This window comes from Balaenoptera physalus (assembly GCF_965194825.1).
Source record: "Balaenoptera physalus genome assembly, chromosome: 16".
In the NCBI taxonomy this organism is placed as follows: domain Eukaryota; kingdom Metazoa; phylum Chordata; class Mammalia; order Artiodactyla; family Balaenopteridae; genus Balaenoptera; species Balaenoptera physalus.
In genome coordinates this window covers 46,672,965-46,680,815 of record NC_138898.1, presented here as the reverse complement: position 1 = coordinate 46,680,815, position 7,851 = coordinate 46,672,965, and positions in this window count along the sequence as shown.

The following is a 7,851-nucleotide window of genomic DNA, read 5'->3' as shown; positions in this document are numbered from 1 at the left end:
TGTACATTATTAATCTTAGGGTAGAGCATTCAACGAAAGGCTGGGAGTAGGTTTTGCTCAATGGTTAAAAGGAACCATCACTTCAATAACTGGAAAGAGAAAGTTCTGAGTGTGAGATTTCTGGAATATTGCCCTCTTTCAATAAAGCTTGCTTGATTTTTAGTCGTAGTGAAATTCATGCTCTGGACCTCTTCATTTTCTTCAGTTTGTCTGGAAGATTAAAGAAAAGAATCCTGAAGAGAGGATTAAAACTATGAGCCAAGAAATGAGGCTTCAGTGCTGGAGCCGTGGAAGTTTGAGGCTTACCTGACATGATTCGTGTTCACAGCTGACTTGGTAACTCAAATATGGGAAAACCAAAGGGAACTCAAATATGAGAAATGCTGGGAGGCTTATGGCTCCACAGACCGTCACTACCTTTCGTATTCTTCTTGAGGACTAGACGCCAGATGCCACCTACACAATCCTTTCTTTTTTATATAAAGTGTATTTAAGCAACACAGTAATATGATCTTTCAACATAAGTTGAGGAAAATATTAACCAGGGAAAAAATCACCAACATTCTTGGCACTTAAATGTTAAAATATGAAACCTAGTTGTATTTCCCATTGTTCTTTCTGTTTAGTCAGTGAGAAATTCTTAAACAAAACGCTTTTTCCCTCTTTTTCCAGGAGTTTTATTTAAGGTGAGAGAGGCCAAATAATGAACTTGAATCATCTGCACTGCAAGTGTGTGAAATAATTCCAGCTTTGCTTGAAGGTACAGAGTTTCAGCTGAAATTTTTTTTTAACATTCTGTTTTTATTTAACATGATCGTTTATCCCCGGAAGGAGACAGAGGGGAAAGGTGCCCTGTTCTGAAAATGGATGCAACAGCTATTGGTACATAGCTGCTTCCAACACGTTTGATTTCTGTGTAAATGAATTAAGGACCAATCCTGAAGCTCTCTCTACGACTGTGGATCCCAAAGGATGATTTTTACAACACTCATCCGAGATGTTAAGTACCTGTTACTTAAAAAAGGGTTCCATGGTAGAGTGTCAACCAAGATTAAAGGGTTTCCTTGCTGCCCTGAGATTGCTCGGGATCAGGATGTGTAAATGTGCCTGTGACCACCCAGAAGAGGCTGCAGTATCCTCCACACACGTAGCCAGATAATTTCACCACCCCCAACACATGCGTACCACCACTGCAGAGAACATGCTTTGGGAAAAATGAATGCGTACCTATCATTACACCATAGTGCAATCTTATCTCCTAGGACGTAACTTCTATTTTACTCTTATTTTCACATTTTTACTCTTTCATGGCTGTCTTCACATTCAAAACTAAATTTCCCCAGAAATATTGGTAGGCTGTAGCAGGCTCAGTCAGACGTCTGTGCTCGTGATCACTGGGGCTGCAGGTCGGAACTCTCAGATGGAGGGTCCGTGCATGGATCTGGGATTCTGAATGTGGAGAAACTCCCAACTTAGTTGAAACTCAGCTCTTTCACTAAAGAAACTTTCCTTAGGAAGTTTTCATTAAATCACCTGTCTCCAAGTCTTTGTATATACTGTATTATTTAGCAGATGCTACCCTTAGGCTTTGAACAGAGAGGGGAACAAAGTAGAAGCTCTTAAGAATATAACTGCGTGTGACTTTTAAAAATAACAGCCACCTCTCCAAAGAGATTTCAGAAGAAGTTTGTAATAACATGTTTTGGGGTTGCAGAGAGGACCAGAGAAAGCAGTGTGAGGTTACAGTGGGGCATAGGATGCAGGACCTAGTAAACATCAGTGTGTGTTACTGTTGGAGGCTATGACATAGTGAAGACACTTGCCTATGATGAGTGCAACTTGCCTTTCACTGACACAGGAAACATGCTTCAGGGAAGATGAATTTGGAACAACCTATGAGCAAAATGACTGTGGGGTTTATGAAAAAATATGAAAAGACCGAAAAACAAAATAAATAGCATGCATCTGTTGACTGTTTACTGTAGCTCAGGTGATCTCCTCGGCGTGGGTACCGGAGCCTCGCACATTTAGTTAGCTAAACACGATGCACAGGGGCCCGAAGCCGTCTCCGGAAGCGGACAACTGGCATTGAAAACCAAAGATGGCATCATTCCTAACATGAGCACCTCACCCTCTGATTTCATTTTTAAGCGTTTGCTTATTGTCTCTGAACAGTTTTCGTTGGGTGTTTCACAGACGTTTAATCTCAACAGGTGGGCCTACATCCCCAGAGCATTTCCAGGCAAGGCTGTTAAATGCACACTCTGCCTGCCTCACACACAGCGCCTTAAGTCGGTCCCAGGAGCAGTGCCAGAGACATTGGGGTGCCCAGGATTCACGGGGGAGGAGCCCTCGGGAGGAGGGGGGTTGTGAGGATGCAAAGGTGTGGTCTCAGGGGAAGTCTAAGACAAGAATAAAGCAGCCTCAAGGGATGGAGGACGTTGGGGTTAGGATCTCCCAGAGGAGGTGACAGATAAGCAGGGATCGGATGACGTGAATATCTGGGCACAGAGCATTCCAGACCAAGGAGGCAACATATGCAAAGGCCCTGAGGTGAGCGCCTGCTTGGGGTGTTAGAAGACCAGCAAGGAGACCAGCGGGGCTGGAAGAGAAGGAAGCAAAGAAGAGTGAGGGGAGACAGGACAGAACAGAAAGCACGGGGCCCACTGGGCTGTGGTGGGGACAGGGGCTCCACCCCAGTCGCTGAGGGCACATGATTGCCTGTGTGGCCCTCGACTTCCCCAAGTGCCAGACTTGTCGTCTGTAAAATAAGATAAAGCACCAGATGTTCTCCCGAGCCCGAGGGCTCTATGATTCCAAAATGATGGGCCTGGCATTTCATGCTTCATTTCCTCACCTGTCAGATGAGGATGGGCTGCTTTTAAGCTTGAAGAACAACTAATGGGCCCTGTGGACTCCCCAGAAGACCCACAGTATTGTCGTAGAAGGAAGGGGTTGGTTTTTAAGAGGGCAGGGTCCCTGAAGAAGCAAGCTGAGGGGCTCAGCATTGCAGGGCCTGTGCTGGGGCGCAAGGCAATCACAGGTTGCTGTCCCTCCTGCCTTTAACTCTGAGCATAAATGGAGGCTCACAGCCGATTGATCTTAAGATTCTGGGGTAGCAAAGAGACAAGCCAAGGCAGAGAGCATTTGGGGTGGCCACACACAGAACACGTGGTCTAGCAAAAGAATAGAAGAAATGTATTATTGATCTTTCAATAGTGTAAGAGGAATTCCTCCCTGCTGGAGGAATGAACTATTGGACCCCCTTGCAGTGTGCAGTGGGGTAGAATTGAAGAGGAAAGAAAGATAAAACAGCTCACAAAGCTCCCATCTTGTAATGTAAGATTGTAAGGTCGCACGTGGGATCTAGCAAGACCGTGAAGTGTTTTTTGCAGCATGATCATTTTTATTGAGATATAATTCACATACCCTTAGGTTTATCCTTTTAAAGTGTAAAATTCAGGTTTTTTTGGTATACTCACAAAGTTGTGGGAAGATCGCCACTAATTCCAAAACACCCCCACCACTCCAAAAAGAAACTCCTTACCTATTAGCAGTCATTCCCCAGCCCCCCATTCCCAGCCCCTGGAAACCAGTCATTTACTTTGCCTGTTCTGAACATTTCCTATAAATGGAATCATACAATATGTGGTTGTTTGTGGCTGGCTCCTTTCACTCATATTTTTTAAGGGTCTATACATGTTGTAGGATGTATCTCTACTTCATTCCTTTTTATTGCTGAATAATATTCCATTGCATGGATAGGCAACATTTTGTTTCTCCATTTGTCAGTTGATGGACATTTGTATTTTTTCTACCCTTCGGCTATTATGAATAAAGCTGCTATAAATATTCATGTATAAGTATTTGTACTGACATTGTTTTTGATTTTTTTCATGTGCTTCTTGGCCGTTTGTATATCTTCTTTGGAAAAATGTCAGTTCAAATCCTTTGCCCGTTTTTTACACTGCGTTACTTGAGTTGTAAGAGTTCTGTAGACACAGGCCCTTGTCAGATATGTGATTTTCTCCCATATGTGGTTGTGTTTTCATTCTCTTGATAGTGCCCTTTGCAGTGCAAAACTTTCAGCCTTGGTGAAGTCCATCTACTTATCTATGTTTTTCTTTTGTTGCTTGTGCTTTAGGTGTTGTGTTTAAGAAAGCAATGTCTAATCAAGGTCACAAAGATTTATACCTATGTTTTCTTCTAACAGTTCTATAGATTTAGCTCTTGCATTTAGGCCTTTGATCCATTTTGAACTAATTTTTGTATACGCTGTGAGGTAAGGGTCCAGCTTCATCCCTTTGCATGTGCTATCTGATTGAACCAGCACCATCTGTTGAAAAGACTTCTTTCTTTCCCCATTGAATATCATACTACTGTTAAAAATCAATTGACCATAGGGACTTCCCCTGTGGCACAGTGGTTAAGAATCTGCCTGCCAATGCAGGGGACAAGGGTTCCAGCCTAGTCCAGGAAGATCCCACATGCTGCAGAGCAACTAAGCCTGTGCACCACAACTACTGAGCCTGCATTCTAGAGCCCATGAGCCACAACTACTGAGCCCATGTGCCACAACTACTGAAGCCCACTCGCCTAGAGCCCATGCTCCACAACAAGAGAAGCCACTCAACATCACTAATCATTAGAAAAATGCAAATCAAAACTACAATGAGGTATCACCTCACACCAGTCAGAATGGCCATCATCAAAAAATCTACAAACAATAAATGCTGGAGAGGGTGTGGAGAAAAGGGAACCCTCTTGCACTGTTGGTGAGAATGTAAATTGATACAGCCACTATGGAGAACAGTATGGAGGTTCCTTAAAAAACTAAAAATAGAACTACCATATGACCCAGCAATCCCACTACTGGGCATATACCCTGAAAAAACCATAATTCAAAAAGAGGCATGTACCACAATGTTCATTGCAGCTCTATTTACAATAGCCAGGACATGGAAGCAACCTAAGTGTCCATAGACAGATGAATGGATAAAGAATATGTGGCACATATATACAATGGAATATTACTCAGCCATAAAAAGAAACGAAATTGAGTTATTTGTAGTGAGGTGGATGGACCTAGAGACTGTCATACAGAGTGAAGTAAGTCAGAAAGAGAAAAACAAATACTGTATGCTAACACATTTATATGGAATATAAAAAAAAATGGTTATGAAGAACCTAGCGGCAGGACAGGAATACAGATGCAGACTTAGAGAATGGACTTGAGGACACGGGGAGGGGGGAAGGGTAAGCTGCGACAAAGTGAGAGAGTGGCATGGACTAATATATACTACCAAATATAAAATCGATAGCTAGTGGGAAGCAGCTGCATAGCGCGGGAGATCAGCTCCGTGCTTTGTGACCACCTAGAGTGGTGGGATAGGGAGTGTGGGAGGGAGGGAGACCCAAGAGGGAGGAGATATGGGGATATATGTATATGTATAGCTGATTCACTTTGTTATAAAGCAGAAACTAACATACCACTGTAAAGCAATTATACTCCAATAAAGACGATTTTTAAAAAAAAAAGAAAAACAAGAGAAGCCACCGCAATGAGAAGCCTGCGCACCGCAATGAAGAGTAGCCCCCGCTCACCGCAAATAGAGAAAGCCTGCGTGCAGCAACAAAGACCCAACGCAACCAAAAATAATAAATAAATAAAATTGATTCTTTTAAAAAAAGAAAAAATCAATTGACCATAAATATGATATGTTTTTTTCCGGACTCTCAATTCTATTCTTTTGACCTATGTGTCTATCCTTATACCAGTACCAGATGATCTGGAATACTGTAGTTTTGTAGCAAGATTTGAAATTAGAAATTAAAGTCCTTCAACTTTGTTCTTCTTTTTCAAGATTGTTTTGGCCATTCTGGATACCTTGTATTTCCATATGAATTGTTTCAGCTTGTCAATTTCTGCAAAAGAGGAAGCTCAGTCCCAATAGGGATTGTGTTGATTCTTCAAATCAGTTTGAAGAATCAGTTGATTCTTCAAATCAATTTCTGCAAAAGAGGAAGCTCAGTCCTAACAGGGATTGTGTTGATTCTTCAAATCAGTTTGGGGAGTACTGCTGCCTTAACAATTTTTAAGTATTCCAATTCATGAACATAGCACATCTTCCCATACATTTAGTTCTTGTTATTTTCCTCTAACATTGTTTCGTTGTTTTTAGTGTATGTTTTGCACTTTTTGTAAAATTTATTTTCATGTATTTTATTCTTTTTAGTGTTATTATAAAAGGAATTATTTTCTTAATTTCATTTTCAGAATGTTCATTGAAGTGTATGGAAATACAATTGATTTTTGTATATTGATCTTATTTTCTATAACCTTGCTGAACTTTTTATTTGCTCTAGTCATATTTTTGTGTATTTTTGGGGATGTTTTACATAAAAGATCATGCCCTCTTCAAATAGAGATAGCTTTATTTCTTCCTTTCCAAACTGGTTGTTTTTGTTTCTTTCTCTCGCCTAATTTCCCTGGTCAAAACCTCTGGTACATTATTAAATAAAAGTGGTGAAAGCAGGCATCTTTTTCTTGTTCTTTCTTTTTATAAAAATTCTTTATTATCTATTTATTTATTTATATTGGCTGCGTCAGGTCTTAGTTGTGGCACGCGGGATCTTCATTGCAGATTTTCTCTTCTCTAGTTGTGGTGCTCAAGCTCCAGGGTGCATGGGCTCTGTAGTTGTGGTGCCCGGGCTCTCTAGTTGAGGCACGAGAGCTCAGTGGTTGTGGCATGTGGACTTAGCTGCCCTGCGGCATGTGGGAATCTAGCTCCCCGACCAGGGATCGAACCTGTGTCCCCTGCATTGGAAGGCTGATTCTTTACCGCTGGACAACCAGGGAAATCCCCCTTGTCTTGTTCTTGATCTTAGGGGGAAAACTTTTAGTCTTTCATCTTTAATATGACATTAAGTGTTCGTTTTGTGTAGCTGTCTTTTATCATGTAGAGAAAGTTTCATTCAATTCCTAGTTTACTGAGGGTATTTTTTAAAATTTATTTTTGTGGTCACGCTGTGTGGCATGTGGGATCTTAGTTCCCCAACCAGGGATTGAACCCATGCCCCCTGCAGTGGAAGTATGGAGTCTTAAACACTGGACTGCCAGGGAAGTCCCAATTTTGTTTTGTTTTGTTTTGTTTTAATATGAAAGGGTGTTGGGGGTTTTCAGAGGCTTTTTCTGTATCTGTTGAGATGGTCATGTAGTTTTTGTCCTTTATTCAATTACTAAGGTGTATTACATTGATTGGATTTCTTCTGTTGAACCATCTTCCATTTCTGGGATAAACCTCAATTAGTCATGATGTATAATTCTTTTTATATTTTGCTGAATTTTGTTTACTACTATTTTGTTGAAGGTTTTTTTCATTCATATCCATAGGGCAAATTGACCTGTAGTTTTATTTTCTTGGGATATTTTTGTAAGGCTTTGGAATCAGGGTAACAGTGACCTCATAGGATAAGGTGGTCAGTATGCCCTTCTCTTATTATTTTTTTTTTTTTGGAAGAGTTTTTGAAGAATTGATTTTAACTCTTCTTTATTCATTTTGTAGAATCCATCAGTGAAGAAATCTCATCCTGGACATTTCCTCATGGGTAGTTTTTATTATTATTATTATTATTATTACTATTTAAATCTCTTTATTTTTTATAGGTCTATTCAGATTTTCACTTCTCATTTGGACATTTTTAATAGTTCGTATCTTTCTGGGAATTTTATTTAGGTTATCTAATTTATTGATGTGCAATTATTCATAGTATTTCCTTATACTTCTTTTTAATTTCAGTGAGGTTGGTAGTAGTGGCCCCTGTTTAATTTCTGATTTTAGTAATTTTAGC